We start from the raw sequence: 19,267 nt of genomic DNA on the forward strand, positions 1-19,267 counted from the left end.
AGCTACACGGATGAGTCACAACATGAGGAGCCAAAGAAGCCACGTGCAAAAGGGTACTTATTGTATGCTTCCATTCATATGAATTTCTAGAAAAGGAAACACTAATACATAGTGAAAGAAAGCATGTCAGTGGTTGCCTGATGCCAGGCCTGGGAAACTGACTGTAAAAGGATAAGAAGGAACTTGTTGCAGGTATTGGAAGTGTTCTGTATCTTGACTTTGGCGATGACAATATAGATATACACATTTGTCAAAACTTATCAAATTACACGCTTAAAATGGGTACACCTTGTTGAATGTAATTCATACTTCAATAAAGTTGATTTTAAAGTTAAATTAAAAAGTCACCTATGGGGACTTCCCTGGTGGCACAGTGGTTAAGAATTCGCCTGCTAATGCAGGGGACGTGGTTTCAAGCCCTAGTCTGGGGAGATCCCACATGTCGCCGAGCAACTAAGCCCGTGCGCCACAACTACAGAGCCTGTGCTCTAGAGCCCGTGAGCCACAACTACTGAGCCCGTGTGCCACAACTAGCGAAGCCCACGTGCCTAGAGCCCATGCTCCACAACAAGAGAAGCCACCACAGTGAGAAGCCGGCGCACTGCAACAAAGACACAATGCAGCCAGAAATAAATAAATTAATGATAATTTTTTAAAAAATAGTCACCTAGATGTCTGAGTGAGACAGAGTCCCTTTCAGCTTTCAGTCCCAGCTCTTCTCTGAAGCCTCCCCTCGTTTACCCTGGCAGCATGTGACCACTTTGCATCTCTTTAACACCTTATATTTATCGGTTCCATTCAGATTTGATGCTTGAAAAGTTTTGTATATTTTATGTCTAGCTTCCATTAAACTTGGTTCCTCTAAGGCAGGAACAATCATCTCTTTCATAAATTGAGACCATTACAAAAACAGAATTATGTTCCCTTTCCTCCCAATCAGGGGAATTTGAAGTAGGATTGATGAAATCCTGGAAATCGTAAGCAAAAATGTCATTTCTGCATTTTTATGGCCACAGGGTCCTGTGTTTTCATCAGATTCTTGAAGATATCACAGAGCCCAACAATGTTAAGAATCTCTGCTTTGAATCCATGTGCTTTCACCCAGCTCTGTGGTACAAGGCACCCTGCCCCTGGGGCAATCTGTCTGTGGTCCCTGCAAAGATGATAAACCCACATCAGAGACACTCACTCTTCTGCATGTCAGTGGACTCCACTGCCAGCTCTTCCTCCACAATGACGTCACTATCGCCATCTTCAAGATTCATTTCTGTCTCATCTAGAACACTGTCTTCCTCCTCTTCCTCCTCCTCATCTTCCTTGGAGACATCCTTTAATGTGGCAAGTAGTCTGTTGTAACCAGAAACTTGTTCTGGTTCACTCTATGCTTCACTTTCAGAACTTGAAGTATCTATAAACTCTCTGACTAAAAGGAAAATGGGGATTTTAAAAACAAAAATTATACTGGTCTTGTTGCTACCCCACGACTATCATCAGGCCCACAGTGGAACCAAGTTCAGACTTTTCTAAATAAAAACTAGCTTTTCTGCAAATATGCAATCCTATCTATTCAACTAGACCGAGCACCAAATTTGTTTCAAACAGCTAATCTAGCTATGATTCTAGAAGCGCTTCCTCTTCTTTGAACTGCTCATGTTCCACATGGGAAGACAGCAAACTAAACACATGGAGCTTTAGGTTATAAGGCGATCTAACCTATGTGTCAGACATTTGGCACCTTTAAAGGAGCAACAGGAAAACTTACAACAAAAAAGTACTTTATTTCTGAGTCTGTGGTAATGAAATAAGACCTTTGATGATTTTGCACTCTATTTTATGTTAAGCAAACATGACATTCCCTCTTAGGATTCACCAAGAGCCCTCTGGTAAGCCTCCTTAACAGGTTCTAACAGGCTAATCTCTCAGGACAGTTCCATACTCTATACTACATTAGTTATCACAATGGCATTTTAACAGACATCTGCACTTAAAACTAAGCAATATTACTAAAATATAGCTTACATCTAAAATCAAAGAGAGTGGAAATGTAGCCAAACTTTAGTACCATATATAATCTTAAAAGTAACAGTCCAGAATCTACTATCATAAAGAAGGTATAAAGCATTACCAGTTGACAAGTCTGTGGTTTTGTTTCCTTTCTGGAAACCCTGAGAAGAAACAGGCAATGTTAAACTTTAACTACTAGTAGGTAGCAATTAGGAAAAGTCTAATGATACAACTTTAAATGAACATGGCAGACTATACCGTTATAAATACATTATATCTATTGTCAAGTAAAAACTCCATATGCATTTGGACAGGTTTTGGACAGGTTTTGGAAGGATATGCCAAATAGATAATAAGAGACGAATGAAAAAGTCTAACAAGACCACATGACAAATACTACAGTCACACAGTAACAGGCTCTCATCCAAAAGATGGGAAATTTTGGCAAATAAAAGCCCTCGGGGTTCACCTTTTCTAGCAAATTTCTTAAGTAGACTATCCCTCTAACTGTTGATAAAGCAGCCCAAAGGGGTGGGATGAGCACTAAGATCATAACTGAGAGTCTGGACACTTAGAGAGGAACCCACAACTACCCAAACATTAGTTTCCTCATGGTCATTGAATAGATAGGTGATGTCGAGGGTCCCAAGCAATTCTTTTTTTATTTTTTTTAACTTCTTTAATTTATTTATTTTGGCCTGCTATGGGTCTTCGTTGCTGCGCCCGGGCTTTCTCTAGTTGCGGCGACAGGTGGCTTCTCTTGTTGCGGAGCAGGGGCTCTAGGCTCGCGGGCATCAGTAGTTGCACCAACCTGGCTCAGTAGTTGTGGCTCGCGGGCTCTAGAGTGCAGGCTCAATAGTTGTGGCGCACGGGCTTACTTGCACCGCGGCATGTGGGATCTTCCCGGACCAGGGCTCGAACCCCTCGAACCCCTGTCCCCTCCCTTGGCAGGCGGATTCTTAACCACTGCGCCACCAGGGAAGCCCCCAAGCAATTCTTTAAAAACATAGAAAACGAACACAAGCTTATAAAACCTCTGCCCAGTCGCCACACAGGAGGCGTGCCGTCTAGCATAAAACTACAGGCTCAACAAAGGGTAGGAAGACCGGCGAAGAACCCCACCTCAGGCGGGAAGCCGCCAGGATCCCCGGGCGAGCTAGGCCGGCGCCGGGGCAGCGTGGCACGCGGCGGGAGCTGCCCTGTCACTACCCCCGGGGCACCGGCGGACCAAACGCGGGGACACGCGGGCTCCCACCGGGAAAGGACGCCGGCAGCGCCGGTCCCAGCCTTGCCTCTCCATACCTGTCATAGAAGGGATGCTCCTCGCCGAAATCCCTTAGATGATGCTTCTGCTTTTTAGTTAGGGAGTTGAGCAGCTGGCTCTGGCTCCGGCTCCGGCTCCGGCTCCCGCGTTTGCCCATGGGGAAGACGTCAAGTCAGCCAACCTCCAAGCACCGCGTTTTTCACCTGGCAGTCGTCTCGTCAACCCACTCACGCGGGATTGCCAACGGCGCTTTACGGCGGAAGCAGGGTGCCATAAAGCAGACCCGCTTTACGTCGCGCTTGTACGACAGGCGTTAGAACTTCCTGTTTCCCATTCCGCCCCCTAGCGAGGCGCTTTGGAAGCACGCGCACGCATGCGCAGCTTTTCTCTGAGCCCCGTAAGGAAGGCAGGCAAGGGAGGCTTCGGGCTTCCCCAGGTATGTAAATGGGTGGGTGTACTTTGTGCGTCTGTTTTGGCTGTGAGAATCAGCCTGCATAAACGTGTAGTAACTGAGATGGTTGAATGCAGTGCCTTTCTATTATGCCATAATACAAATACCAACTAACATTTAAGGCTGCCGGTGCATCTCAATTCATCCTCACAACAGTAAACAAATAGACCTTGTTAATAAGCCTGATATTGGAGATGAGAAAGCTGATGCTTACAAAAGGTTACATACACACTAGCAAGAGAGGAGATGGAAACCGAATTCTCTCTGGTGCGACCACAGGCTTTTCCCACTAGGATCTGCCACATGCGTGTGCTGTGTGAAGAATGAGGACGCAAGGCTGAGATCCCCGCCCTTACCCTACCCCCTCATTTTCTGAAAGTATTGCAAGGGCCCTTGGTAACACATCTGTTCTGGCATTTTTCATGTTATAAAAGCAAAAACACATCCAGAGAGGTAAAGTGACTTTCCTAAATCACCCGAAGAGTCGATGTTAGAGAAAGCAGTAAAACTCAATAAAGTGTCTCAAAACTGAATTGGGGCAAATTGGGATGGAAAACTTTTAAAGGGTAAGTAACTTTTCTATATCTGGGTCGTGGTGGTGGTTACACCTGGTATACAATTACCAAAATTAATCAAACTGTACCTTTGAAATTGGTACATTTTAATGCAAGTAAATAATAATCTCAATAAACAAAGAGGTAAAAACAGCGCAACTGGACTTAATACTCTAGAGACAGGCAGAGTGTGCAGGGATACTTAAAAACCACAGGATAGGGCTTCCCTGGTGGCGCAGTAGTTGAGAGTCCGCCTGCCGATGCAGGGGACATGGGTTCGTGTTCCGGTCTGGGAGGATCCCACATGCCGCGGAACGGCTGGGCCCGTGGGCTATGGCCACTGAGCCTGAGCGTCCGGAGCCTGTGCTCCACAACGGGAGAGGCCACAACAGTGAGAGGCCCACGTACCGCAAAAAAAAAAAAAAAAAAAAAAAAAAGAATGCATATTATAGTCTTCAGGATGACTACTAAGAGAATAGTAGAAGAGTGAAAAACTTAATTAATGTGTGATTTTGGTGAGTCAAGGATGAATGCTATTGTCTTACTATTACTAAAAGAATAGTAAAAAAGTGAAATATTTCCAAGCTAATAGAGGGCGAAAGTGGAATAAGAGAAAACCATCCACTCAGAAGGAGGCAAGAAAGGAGAGAAAAAGGAACATAGCACAGATGGTACAACTGGTATTGAGCAAGAAGGTAGATTTAAACCCCAGTACACGAGTAATTACATAATATAAATGGACTAAAAGTCAAAGATTGTCAAACTGGATTTTGTAAAAATGATACGCTATTTGAAGGCATATGTCTAAACCTTAAGACAAAAATTGACAGAGAACATATGAAAAAGATATGGTATGAAAACTCTAACCAACAGAAAGCCAGTGATGAAGCTAAATGACAAAGGAGACGTTAAGGGACAAACACTACTAGAGATGAAAAGGGACATTTCATGATGATCTAAAGTTTTGCTCTACAGGAAGTATTAGGATTCTAAATTTATATGCACCTAGTAACACAGCCTCAAAATATATAAAGCAAAAATCGTTCATATTAAAAGAAGAAACACACAAATGACAAACATGTTGAGATTTTTAAAAACATTCTCAATGATGGAACAAAAAGACAAAAAAAAATCAATATGAGAATTTAAGTTGGAACAACATCATTGGCAAACTTGATTTAATGGATCAATTCTTTCTTAGATAATTTCACAATTAATATCTGAAGGCAGTCTAGGGTTGTGGTTACACACAGGAGCTTTGGAGTCAGGCAGACCTGGATTCAAGTTCTGCCACAACTACTTTATGCAAGTGAACTTGGATAACTTCCTTCACCTCTGTGAGCCTCAGTTTTCCCAACTGTAAAGTGGGGTGAATACCAGTATAGACCGCATGGGGTCATTGTGAGGATGAACAGAGATGATGCAGGTGGAGTGCTGGCCCCAGAGTGGTTCCCAGGCCGACCTGTCCCTGCCATACCTTGCTCTTTTCCCGCAGCGTCATAGAGATCAGGCTCTGCTCGGTACTGCTCCTTTTCAGCTCCACCCTGAGCTTCCTCATTTCTTTTTCCATGTCATGGATTTGCTGAAAGAGTTCCAACAACAGGGAAGTCAACTTCAGAACTCATTTCATCCGGTTCATTAAGGCAGAAACCTAGTCTGGGATTCGCTTCATTCCTTCCCTTGGGGTACAATTCCACATCTTTGAGGCAAAGTAGACTTTCTTTCAACGGATGCAATGAAAGGGCTGGGTGAGGGAAAATTTCAGTTTCTTTTGAAGATCAGCATGGATCCTGGATTAAACAGTACAAGATACCTATCCACTCATTAGAGTCTCTTTCCTTGGGGCACATTTTTGAGTTCAATCTAAATAAGGGCTGTTTGGAAGACACAATGGGCACAGTTTGGAAGAAAAGAACAATGACATTTTTATCTCATTTGAGGCAGAGAAGTGTGCTCCTGACAGAGAGAAGAACACACGTCTCCTGCCCCCGTCCCAGGCACCGTCCTTCCCAACGGATGGAAAACGTATGCCTGGTGATGTGCACGAGGGTTCGGGCCTGTACAGGGGGTGAATATTTACATTGAGTGGTCATCTTTTCACTGTATTGATTTTTATGTTCACCTTCCATAGAAGGCCAGTGATACATTTGCTTTTTATTTTGTTTTTATGAATTGTTGTAAAATTGAATGTATTTAAGCAAAAATACTTCAAGAAGAGTTGTGTTAATAACAGTGCTCAGGGCTGTGATAAAATTTGTGACAGTGGATCATGAAAGTCTGGGCATCACAAGTCCAGGGGTAGGGACCACGGTGAATTTCTAGCAGCATATGGTGGCCACCTCCCGTCCCTTTCCCCAGGGGAAACCTGATGAGGGACCTTGAGCCAACTGCCCAGAAAATCTGGGGAGAGTGTGTTTACATGGTCTTTTCACCCATCTCTTTGAGGCTAGCAAATCAAAGCATTAGGAGACTACATTAACAGACAAACACCCAGAAAGCCCCAGAGCTTGTGCTAGCTAATGGGCCATGGAACCCGTCCAAAACCCTCAAGGCCATAATCTAGGCTTTCAGTGGACACCTATGGGTCAGGAGGTTCAACGCACGGTTTTGCAGAGTTTTAACTCTTTCTCTTGGGCTTCCCAGTTCTCCTTCTGGGCATCTTCCTTCTGTAACTCTTCTTTCAGCACTGAGCACTGTGCATAAAATTGACAAGGCCACGGGGGCTTGGCTGGGGGTCCCAAGTACCTGTGTTCACGCCCAGGAGTGTTTCCTGCTGTATAACCCAATCACACCTCTGAATTCTGAGAGGCGAGACCATTTGTGTGATGGGAGCACGGGATCCTGCAGTCATTCCCAGTTCACCCTCTCATGAGTTCTGAGGAATAGAGCGCCTAAATTCCTCTTCAAAAGCCAGCAAACTTCACTTCAGGGGACATCCAGCTTTGTAGAGTCTGGGTACTTAGGGTGAAGGAATTGGGATGTTTTCACGCTGTGACCGGTGAGGGTGCAGGGGGCCGAGCCAGAGAGCTGGGGTCCATCTTAGGGCTTTTGTGCAGGTTGAGTCTCAAAGACACAACTGCCCCGACTGGTGTGGAGGGGTAAACGGAGCTGTCTTGCCCGAGGGCGTCTCTGCAACAGGCATTAAGTGCATAAGGATGGATGTGCCTTCTTTTGACCCAGCAATTCCCACTTTTGGAATGTACCTTAAGGACAATGACTGGAGAAATAAGTAAATCTGTAGTTTCAAGGATGCTCTTCACAGAATTGTCAGTAACTGTGGAATAAAAATAAAATGAGGAAACAACCCAAGTGTTGTTTAGAACAGCAGACCACTTTATAACACTGGGTACATCCAGGAGAAAGTATGTAGCTTTTAAGACGAATGACAAGAGCGCTGATTTATTAGCATGGGAAAATAGTAAGTATTTAAAAATTTTAAAAAGGTGCATAGAATAAATTCACTATAAAATGATTGATTGATTGATTTCTAGGCAATATATAGAAATAAGACTGGAAGAACATACATGAAAATATTAACACTGATTTCTCAAGGTAGCATTTCCTCTCCTCTCTTTTTATTTTTTCTTCTCAATGTCATCTACTTATTTTTCTAAAATTAACACACATGATGTATGTCATTAAAAAAAAAAGGCATCTCAAATGTTCACAAGAGCAGTACCCTTGGTGGTGACGAGCCCTTGTGCTACTGGCCAGCACAGTCTAGAGGAGAAGGGACCTCATTCCGAGGTCAACAAGGAAGGGGAAACGGGGATATAAATCATCCAAATGCACTTCAGGAGGTAGAAGAGCCAAGCAGGTGCTGTCTTTGCAGATTCCTTCTACTTAGCACCACCTCTGCATCCCCTTCCCGTCCCCAACACACACACACACACACACACACACACACACACACACACACACACACCCCACATTAAACAGCTATAGCACATGCCTGGGAAGACACTCTGCTTGGGAGAAACGAATGCAGAGGGCTTGGCCAGGCAGCCGACCCAGGGCAGAGGCAGAAGAGCACAACTAAAACCAGCCTCCCACTTCTCAGAAAACGATTTTGTCATCCCCATTTCACAGATGGGGAAATGGAGGCCAAATAATTTACAATAAGAGAAAGCTCTGGGATTGGACCCTGGTCTGTCTGATCCCAAAGCTCATGCAGTGCCTTTCACCAGCTCCAAACTGGGTATGGTACTACGTACCAGGTATTACCTACTGTGCCTTTTCCTTGGAACCTCAAGTTCTGTTCTCATCCCACCCCCATGCAGACCTAGCTATCGGGTAGCCTCTGGGAATCTCTGAGTTGCCACCTGAGATGAAAGCTTTGAGGTTTTACCTTGACTCACAGAAACAGGCACATCATGCAAATACTGAGAAATCTTATCCTATAGAGTCAGGATTCTAAAGTTAGCATTGAAGGCAACATTTGCAAATAGTCAAAGTTACATGTAAAAAGCTCTTTGCTTGCCTACCACGTTCATCTTCCATAGAGGCATTCTACACACTAAAGTCTAAGGAAGAAATGAGAGTCTGCGTGTTTGCATCTGGATCTTCAAACGTTCTGCTTTGAAGACAATTATGAGAACCAGTGGTGCTGGGACCACGATGCAGCCGTGTGGTCATCCTTGCTCACAGAGAGATCGTATTCTGCTTAATATTAAACTTTGCAATGGCAGTATATGCTCATAGGTGTGTTTGTTGCTGGGATTAAACAAACTCATTTATAATAGGGGTTAGAAAATGTTTGCTGGATTTGAAAATATATTATGCTTCTTCTGAGCCACATACACACTGTCCTTTGAAAGGCTTCAGAGAAGTTGGCCACCTGCCCAGCAGCTACCCTCCCTGTGTCCTTGGGCACTGGCCTCATCTCACCACCGTGTGTCATGTGACTCCACTGTGTCTGCTTTTTGCAGCTACAATTTGCTGATGACCCGACACTCACTCTGGAGCTGAGGGCTTCGAGCTGGTGATCCTTTTCTTTGTTCTCACTTTTCAGTTGATTCACCTCCTGTTTTAGTTGTTGAACTTGACCATCCTTTACTAACACGTCTCTTTGCAAAGATGACACCATCTCTGTAAAAGAACCAAACCAAGCCAAACCAAAAGACTCATGGAGGTGAAAGAGGCAGGAAGGATTATTGGCAACACCATGGCTGTCAGGCAACGTTTGGACAAGACCTTCCAAGCCTGGGCCACCACCGGTGCCCGCCTAGAACTGGGGAGGCTTTTTCCAAGGGTCCCAGAGCAGGAATGGGAATGAGAGCAAAGTCCACGGAACAGGGTTTGAGGCTTCAGTGAGAATGAGGGGCAGTCAGCACCAGCGAGAGGAGAAACCTGTGGGGGCCCCTTGTGGGCACAGGCCAGGCAAAGCTGGGAGGAGAGGCCACACCATGGGCCTGGGGAACAAAGTCCCAGCACAGGGAAGGTCTAGGAATTCTTCTCCAGAGGCCAGGAGACGGGCGTGTTGCAGAGGGCACTGCTGGACGCTATTGATGGGGTGGTTGGTTTCACAGTCCTCTGAGTTTGGACCCCTCTCTACCACTTATTAGCTTCATGGTCTTGGACAAGCTATTTCACCTCCCACTGTCTGTCCCACACAGATTTATTGTAAGGGTCAAATGAGACGGTATGTCCCAAGAACAAGAAGTGGCTAAATTATGTTTGTTCCATGGCGCCTATTATTTTTCTCGGCAGCCAGCTCCCAAAATGGCCCCAATGATCCCTGCCGCCTAGAATTCATGCCCTGTGTAGCCCCTCCCACCCTGAATAGGGCTGCCATGGGTAACCAATATGATACTGTGGAAATGACGGACTGTTTCCTCTCAGGCTGAGTCATAAAAGACACTGTGGGGCCTCCCTGGTGGCGCAGTGGTTGAGAGTCCGCCTGCCGATGCAGGGGATACGGGTTCGTGCCCCGGTTTGGGAGGATCCCATATGCCGCGGAGCGGCTGGGCCCGTGAGCCATGGCCGCTGGGCCTGCGCATCCGGAGCCTGTGCTCCGCAACGGGAGAGGCCACAACAGTGAGAGGCCCGCATACCGCAAAAAGAAAAAAAAAAAAAAAAAAAAAAGACACTGTGGCCTCCTCTTTGCTCCCTCTTGAATCACTCACTCTGGGGGAAGCCAACTGCTGTGTTGTGAGGACACTCAAGCCGCCCAAGAGAGAAGCATGTGGGCTGAGGGAATAAGGCCTCCAGCCAATAGCCACATGAGCAGCCATTCGGAAGGGGGATCCTCCGGCTCCCCCCGAGGCTTTAGATGACATGACTGATGCCCCAGCCAACATCTTGACTGCAACTCATGAGAACTAAGTCACCCCCCGCTCAAATTCCTGAACTACAGAAACTGGGAGAGATAATAAATATTGGTTGGGGTTTTATCCATTACATTTTGGGGTAACTTGTTATGCAGCAATAGATAACTACTCCATTACTGTAGCATCATTTTTTTTAACATCTTTATTGGAGTATAATTGCTTTACAATGGTGTGTTAGTTTCTGCTTTATAACCAAGTGCATCAGTTATGCATATACATATCTCCCCATATCTCTTCCCTCTTGCATTGTAGTATCATTTTGAATAAAAGTGGGAAGAAGGGTGCATAAATGCAGTGGTATTGGGTTATCTCCTACGGTTCTTTTCTTGAAAGAACATCAGGCCCAGTTTTAGTGGTAGGTATCAATCAAGAATGTCTATGAAATAAAGCACAAAATGCTCCAGAATTTCATTTTAAAAATGAGCTTTGCCTCCAGGACACAGTTCAGTTACTTGGAAATCCCTCTGGGGCTTGCCACACTTTGAGTGGGTCCAGCCCATCTCAAGCGTTATCCCAACCCAGGACTGTCCGACTCCCTGATCAGAGAAGGTGGGATCTGAGACAGGCTTGATGCTTGGATGAGGTTTCACTGGCCGACATACGGGAGGAAGGTGAGGACCAGCGAGTTCATCCTTACGTTCCTGGTGCCCAGAACAGCACCTAGCCTGGGGGAGGTGCTCAGAAAATATCTGAGGACATCCCAAGTGAGGGAGGAGCATAAGCAGAGACCTGGGGGCAGCAGGGGGTGGGGCTGGGTGTGATTAAGTTGCAGAGTGAGGCAGAAGAAAAGCACAGATTCATAGAGAGATGGGGATTCACGTGCGACTCAATGCTATGTCTGGCTTCTACAGCTGTGGGCATGTTTCCTGTTACGCGCCGGCTGCTTTCAGAGTGATGTGCCCCTCCGAGGCTCACTGCCTCTGCCCTGTCACCTGCTTCTCTCCCTCCCCTCGTCTGTGAGTGGTCCCATCCTCTTCAGGTCTCTAGGCATGTCAGTTTCTGCTTAAAAACCTCCACTGGATTCCCAACACCCTTGGAATAAAAACCCAGACCCCCCGACCCTGCCCAGCCCCACAATCCCCTGTTCACTCCATGCAGCCTCTCTTGCCCTTGGCTTGTCCTTGCCCACGTGAAACAGGTCCTCTCTAAAAGAAGGACATAGCCGTGGATGATACAACATAAACTGGTTAGAATCAGCTAGGTCCAAGGGGGCGTAAGATTCGACTTCCAGGGGGACTGGAGCCTCATTACAGACTCATTGTAATACATGAGCGAAATGACACACCCACCAGTACCAGGACAGTTCCGAGGCTGACCATAAATGTCAAAAAGTGGGTGGTGGGGCTTCCCTAGTGGCGCGGTGGTTGAGAGTCCGCCTGCCGATGCAGGGGACACGGGTTCGTGCCCCTGTCCGGGAAGATCCCACATGCCGCGGAACGGCTGGGCCCGTGAGCCATGGCCACTGAGCCTGTGCGTCCGGAGCCAGAGCTCCGCAACGGGAGAGGCCACAGCAGCGAGAGGCCTGTGTACAGGAAAAAAAAAAAAAGTGGGTTGTGGCCCAAATCCTGGAAATCCCCGCCCCTTCCCCAAAATATTAGAGTTGTCACAATCCTCCCACTCATTAGCCAATAAAATTACCCACCCCATAAAAACTAACCACCCCATATTTAGGGGCCTCTAGCCTTATGAGATGGCCCACACTCTGTCTGTGGAGTGTGTTTCTCTCTAAAGAAATCCACTTCTTACTTTGTCTCTCACTGAATTCTTTCTGCATGAGACATAAAGAACCTGAGCTTTATTAAGTCCCGAGACCACATGCGTGATCTCGATTAAAAGATAGTTGGTTCTGACTGGGTTCGAGTCACAGCCCACGGGTTCAAGTCCCACCTGAGTTCTATGGTTGCACACCCACTAAGCTGGTCCCCCTTGGCCTTCCCCCTTGAAGCACTGGCCACCACGACACACAGTTTATTTTCTCCACAGCACCACTGCTCTCTGAAGTGGGCTTGTTTATTCATCCGTTTACTTTTATTGTCTGTCACCCCCTCCCGAATCTGTGAGTACAGGAATCTGACTGTCTTGCTTGGCTCTCCCTCCCCGGAGCCTGGAACGGGGCCTGACACCTAGTAGGAGCTCAAGAAACATGTGGAAGCAATGAAGGAATCCAGGGAATCAAAGCTCAGCTACAGCTGTGCGTTGGCTGCCCCTCTCCCAACCCAAGCCCTTTATCAGGCAACCACCTCTGATAAAATTAGAAAATGGTTTCCTTTGGGCCCAAGTGCACTCGGCTGAAATGGGTGAGACCATGGGTGCCTTAAAGGAGTGACCCCAGTTTGTCCACGCTCTAGTTTGCACTCAGGCTGCTTTGTGGAACCACCCAAGCCACAAGGCGACCTGTGTTCTCCCTGGTGGGGCCAGTGCTCAGGAGACCTTGTAGCCAAGAGATACCATTCTCTCAAATATTTACCAGGCCCTGCCCTCGGAACTGGGCGGCAAGAAACCTGCACTGAGGGAGAACTCTAATGCACCGACACGGGTGATCCCTGAGGCTGCACCCAGGTCAAGGGCACAGGTGTGCTGGTTGACTGGTGATGTCTGCAGGGGGAGGGCAGAAGCTCTGGGGCCTGAATGCAGAAGGGCCTCACCTGACGTGATGGCGGCCTCCCTCCTTAAGTTCTCGGCCTCGTGCTTCAGGGAGGTGATTTCTAAGTTTCTCTCAGACAGGGTCTGGCACAGCACCTGGTTGTAGCCTTGCTGTAGGGCACTGATCTGTGGAAAGAGGCAACACACAGTCAGAGGGGGCCAGCCAGGCCTGCAGGACACGCCGGTACTTCTCCAACATTGGGCAGAGTCGGGTTGATCTTGGATCGGGGTGTTGGGGAAATCAAGGTTTTCAGTTGTCACTAGTGGAAAGGGCAGGAGGGGGCCTGTTCCTTCAGTGACCACCATGTTATCGGTCCTCGAGACACGGACCTTATCTTTGTGGCCACCCAGGGGCTCGGGTGCTGCTGTCTTCCTATGACCTGTGGGTTTTCAGCCATAAATAGACCAGCTGTTGGTTCCAGATCATCCAGCACTGACTGGATGCACAGCAAAGTTCAAGAGCCGGGAGCAGGTTATGAAATGAATTCCCTCTAATGAGAATAGAGGGTAGTTTATACCTCACAGAACACTCCAGAGTTTACAAAGCCCGTTCACACATGCTACACTGATACTCGTCACAGCGTTGCTGAAGGCTGACATTCCCATTAATGTGCCCATTTTGTAAGGGAGCCAGGTTGAGACTCAGAGAGGCGAGGCCCCCTGCTCGGGATCACGCGGCTGGTCAGACGTGGAGTCTGATTCAAACCCAGTCTTTAGTTGCCTGGTTCCTCCTTCCCAGGTGGCTTTAGGAATGAGTTTGAGAAGTTGGAGGCTGTAAAGCATGGCATGGACTCGGGAGCCGGACTGTGGCCTTCAAGTCCTGCCTCTGCCAGTTAACGGGCTTTGTGAACACAAGGAGGACACCATATTCTGTTTCCTTTTGTTCAGTCTGCACGCGGGGTGATGGTAGTCCCAACTTGATAGGATTGTTAGAAGTATTTTAATAAGTTAGCATGTGTACAAGTGCTCAGATCATGCCTGGCACACGGCACAGGAGGATGAGCTGTGACGGTCCACTCCTCTGACTACCCACGGGGTGTTTTTTAGTTTTGTTTTGGGGATTTTGTGTGTTTTTTTTGCGGTACGTGGGCCTCTCACAGTTGTGGCCTCTCCCGTTGCGGAGCACAGGCTTCGGACGCGCAGGCTCAGTGGCCATGGCTCACGGGCAGAGCCGCTCTGCGGCATGTGGGATCTTCCCGGACCGGGGCCCGAACCCGTGTCCCCTGCATCGGAAGGCGGACTCTCAAGCACTGCGCCACCAGGGAAGCCCCTATCCATTCATCTGTTGATGACACTTAGGTTGCTTCCATATCTTGGTAATTGCAAATAATGATGCTCTGAACATTGGGGTGCATGTATCTTTTCAAATACATGTTTTTGAAAACACGTGTTTTTGTTTTTTTCGGATTTATACCCAGGAGTTGAGTTTCGAGGTCATATGGTAGTTCTATTTTTAGTTTTCTGAGAACCCTCCATACTGTTTTCCACAGTGGCTGTGCCAGTTTACATTCCTACCAAGACTGTACCAGGGTTCCATTTTCTCTAAAAATTGTAAATTTTCTTCCTAGAGGTAATTGAGATGGTAGTTCAGTAATAACATAAGATCAGGTGAAGTCTAAAGAAATTTTAGAAAACCTGGATAAAGTAAGAAAACATCTGTTCGCTGGCATCTGAATGTTAGAGAGACACCAAGACATGTGGGCCAAGTTCTGGAGAGAAGGGAAACACAGACGCAAGCTTGACATTTGGTGCAGCTTTTCTTCTTGGGGCATTTGCGGATTCAAATCTTACAGCCTAGGAGCTGAAAAGCCAAGGAGTTCAAAAGACTCTAACCACAGAAGCTGCTGGCATCCCTTGACTTGTAGGTGCAGCACTCTAGTCCTGCCTCTGTGGTCACTGCCTCCGCCTCTTCTTTGTATATAATCTCCTCCTGTCTCTCACTTATAAGTACACTTACAGATGGCACTTAGGGCGAGGATAGTCTCAACTCAAAATCCTTATATCCGCAAAACTTTACCTTGTAAGGTAACATTCTCAGGTCCCAGGGATTAGAGCCTGAGATCTTTGGGGCCACCAGTCAGCCCACTGTAAGCCCTAAACGTCTTCTCTCCTGAGGAAGGTCTAGGCTGGGCAGAAACCCTGACAGACATCTACCAGAGGCCAGATTGAGAGCCCTTTTAGAAGGTCATTTCTCAGCTCATTTGGAACCTTGCTATTGCCCCCTTTTTTTTTTTCTTTTCTTTTCGGTACGTGGGTCTCTCACGGTTGCGGCCTCTACTGCTGCGGAGCACAGGCTCTGGACGCACAGGCTCAGCAGCCATGGCTCACGAGCCCAGCCACTCGGTGGCATGTGGGATCCTCCCGGACCAGAGCACGAACCCGTGTGCCCTGCACTGGCAGGCGGACTCTCAACCACTGCGCCACCAAGGAAGCCCTGCCCTTTCTTTTTTCCTCCTGTTTGTCCTCAACAGGGGGAAGCATTAAGAGTAAATGAGGGGCTTCCCTGGTGGTGCAGTGGTTAAGAATCCGCCTGCCAATGCAGGGGACACAGGCTCGAGCCCTAGTCCAGGAAGATCCCACATGCCGCGGAGCAACTAAGCCCGTGCGCCACAACTACTGAGCCTGCGTTCTTGAGCCTGCGAGCCACAACTACTGAAGCCTCCATGCCTAGAGCCTGTGCTCCGCAACAAGAGAAGGCCATGGAATGAGAAGCCCGCGCAACGCAACAAAGAGTAGCCCCTGCTCACAACAACTAGAGAAAGCCCGGGCGCAGCAACGAAGACCCAATGCAGCCATAAATTAAAAATAATAATAATAATAATAATAAAATAAATGCATTAGCAGATTTTGGGTTTCCTCTCATCGTTAGTGTATTGCTTTCATTCCTAAGACCCTAAAAAATTGGAAACCACTCCACTTACCAGGAACACACTTTGCAACACGGATCCAGGGGAATCTGTTTTCTTCCGTAGACACTTCATGACCCCGGTTTCCACAACTGCAGGCACTGCTGGCTCTGCCAAGTTGCTGGAGAAGGGCACCTTATCTGCAAAGTCACAAATCCAAATGGGCCCCCATTGGCAAGGGCGGAAGGAAGTTGTTTGCTTTAGCTTCTTGGGGGATCAGAAGATTGGGAGTTCTGGGGGGGGGACTGCAGGTACCTTGCTGTCCCTTGGTACAACGTCAGGGGAAAGAAAGGTCGCTGGTAGCTTCTCAGAGCTACCAGTTGGGGCTGTGCAGAGCGTCTTAGTAAATGCCATTTTGGTTGCAAATAACAGAAACTCAAACCGGCTGAAGAAAAAAGGGGACATCTACGGGGAAGAAAAGATGGCTCCTGCCTGTCCAGACTCCTCCGCTTTGCTTGCCCTTTGTTTCTCTAACCTTCCGCATTTCCCTTCAGTAATCTCCTTTTCTGTTTAAGTTAGCCACAGGAGATTTCTGTTGGTTGCAACCAGAGAATCTTGAGTGATACAAAAAGTCCTAGTGGAACCCAAGGGCAGGCATTGGAATGGGCCTTTCCAAGGAAAGAAACCAGGAACCAGAAAGTCATCAGGAATCAGGGCAACTTTCTGCATCAGTTGGAATGCATTCAGCTTTTTTTTTTTCCCTTCATGGAGCTCATAATCCATTCATTTATTCAATAAACAATTATTGAGTATCTCTCCTGTGCCAGGCACCCTGGTCGGTCTTAGAGTTCCATCCAGGTATAAAATATGCCAAGACCCCTGCCCTCAAGTAGCTCACATTCTAGTGAAGATAAGACATGTGAGCACATAGAGTATATTCACAACACAGAGTAAGAAGAGCTATGCCATGGACACATATACACCAGCAAACATAAAATAGATAGCTAGTGGGAAGCAGCCGCACAGCACAGGGAGATCAGCTCAGCGCCCCGCGACCACCTAGAGGGGTGGGACAGGGAGGGTGGGAGGGAGGGAGACGCAAGAGGGAAGAGACATGGGAACACATGCACATGCATAACTGATTCACCCTGCCACAAAGCAGAAACCAACACACCATTGTAGAGCAACTACACTCCAACAAAGATGCAAAAAAATAAACAAACAGACAAAAACAAGAGCTATGCCAGAGGGATGAAGCATGACTGTCTTCATAGACCTAGAAAGCACAGATGCAATTACCCTGGTAGAGAGGGCCTGGGCAGAGAATCGCAGGTAGGTGAACCTGTGTGCACAGAGAACATGGTATGTATGAGAAGCTGCAACTTTTCAACATCCGTGGAGCAAAAGAGTTCTTGCAAAAGTAGTGGGAGACGTGGCTGAAGAAATAGGTTGAGGATGAAGCATAAAAAACCCACTGAAGTGTGATCTTTTTTTCCTGAGGAGGCATGGGGGAGCCCTGGAAGATTTTTAAGCTGTTTGAGGACATGGTCAATTCTCTGGGTTTCAGAAAAGTCCCTCTGGAGTCTGGGATGTGGTGAAAGTTGGGCTGGACCTTTCACCACTGGGCATGCTCAGTCGCTCAGGAAAGGTTTTTGCTCTGCCTTGGGAAATTTTTCACGCCGCTCTGGCAGAGGAGCTCGCCCCGCCCACGGCTTCTCCTCACTGGATTGGTTGAACTCAGGGAGGCTACCAGGAGGCCCAGTTGACCTCCCAACTCCACACCCCCGCCCCCGCCCGTTAACGCTCTGGGCGCGCGCTGCCTTCAGCTTTAAATAACAGAAACCTGGATGTGGGTAGATGGTAAAAATTTGGAGCCCCTCCCAAATGAACTCTAGCCATGTGGCTTGCTTTGTCTGATGAGATGTTGGCAGACACATGGCAGGTGGAGACTTGAAAAGTGTGCTTTGCGGCTTTCTCTCTCCTGCTGCTCTTGGAAACCTGTACCCACCACACGTGGCCTGGTCTGGCCTGCTGGGTGATGAGGGACCACACCAGGCAGAATCAGACGTCCCAGCTGAGGCCTTTCTAGACCAGGGTTTCTCATTCTCGGTACTATTGACATATTGGATCAAATAAGTCTTGGTTGTGGGCAGCTGTTCTGTGCACTGCAGGATGTTTAGCAGCATCCCTGGACTCTACCCCGAGATGATAGGATCACCCCCACCCCAGTTTAACAACCAAAGTGTGTCCAGACATTGCCCAATGCCCCCTGGGTGGCAAAATCGCCCCCAGTTGAGAACCACTGTCCTAACCCAGCTTGCCTGGCAATGACCAGGCAGGCATGTACACGAAGCCACCCTAAACTAGCCCCAGCCAAACCAACCAGACCAGTACAAGGGGCCAGCTTGACGCCTGGAATCATGAGAACTAATAGTTGCCATTTTAAGTCACTAACTTTTGAGTGGTTGGCTCCACAGCACAAACAGGTACATCTGACTACAGTGGCTGAAACTGAGAGGATTGATTTATTTATACAACAGGATGTACAGAGGTAGGCAGTTCAGGTACAGTGCAGAGCACAGTGATGCCACTAGGCTCCCACCCAGGCTTTTCATGTCTTTCCACTCCACTGTCCTTTGAAGTGGGCTTTGGTCTCTTGCTTGTTACCTGGTGATCCCCAACATGGCTGCTCCAGCTCCAAGTCCGAGCTCCAGGAGAGGATAAGGAGACAAGGCAAAGGGACAAAGAGAAAAACTTTCTCCTAGCAAAGCCTTGCCTTTAATTCCAGAAGGGAAGCCAGGCCCAGGGCCTTCACCTGCATGTCACTGGCCAGAACTGAACAACACAGCCAGGTCTAGCTGCAAGGGAGGCTGGGAAATGAGGGCATTTCGCGTGCTGCTTATAAAGTAGAGGGAGGCAATGACTAAGGGGCTTGTAGTGTCTGCTGCACTGTCTCACTGGGGGTCGTCTTGGTTTCTTCTTCTTTTTTTTTTTATTTTTGCCACACGGTTTGGCTTATGGGATCCTAGCTAACTGACCAGGGATTGAGTCCGGGCTCTTGGCAGTGAAAGCGCAGGGTGGACTGCCAGGGAATTCCCTGGGTCTTGGTTTCTTGTCTCTACCTGTTGCTTATCTATCCTGGCCATCTCTTTCTAAGACTGGCTTTGTTTCTCCAA

The 19,267-nt window shown here is 47.7% G+C and overlaps 1 long non-coding RNA gene and 1 pseudogene across 2 annotated transcripts in view; one reads left to right on the plus strand and one right to left on the minus strand.

Annotated features, from left to right (window-relative positions):
* Positions 1-19,267, plus strand: part of LOC308620770 (centrosomal protein of 78 kDa-like) — a 1,829,729-nt pseudogene that overhangs the window by 846,562 nt on the left and 963,900 nt on the right. The window lies entirely within an intron of this gene.
* Positions 1,158-3,450, minus strand: LOC308621113. Its single transcript, XR_014016407.1, has 3 exons — positions 3,307-3,450; positions 2,126-2,165; positions 1,158-1,423 (listed from the first exon to the last, which is right to left on the minus strand). It is a non-coding gene; the product is annotated as an uncharacterized lncRNA (long non-coding RNA).

The sequence above is a fragment of the Mesoplodon bidens genome, assembly GCF_964165515.1.
Source record: "Mesoplodon bidens genome assembly, chromosome: 7".
Taxonomy (NCBI): domain Eukaryota; kingdom Metazoa; phylum Chordata; class Mammalia; order Artiodactyla; family Ziphiidae; genus Mesoplodon; species Mesoplodon bidens.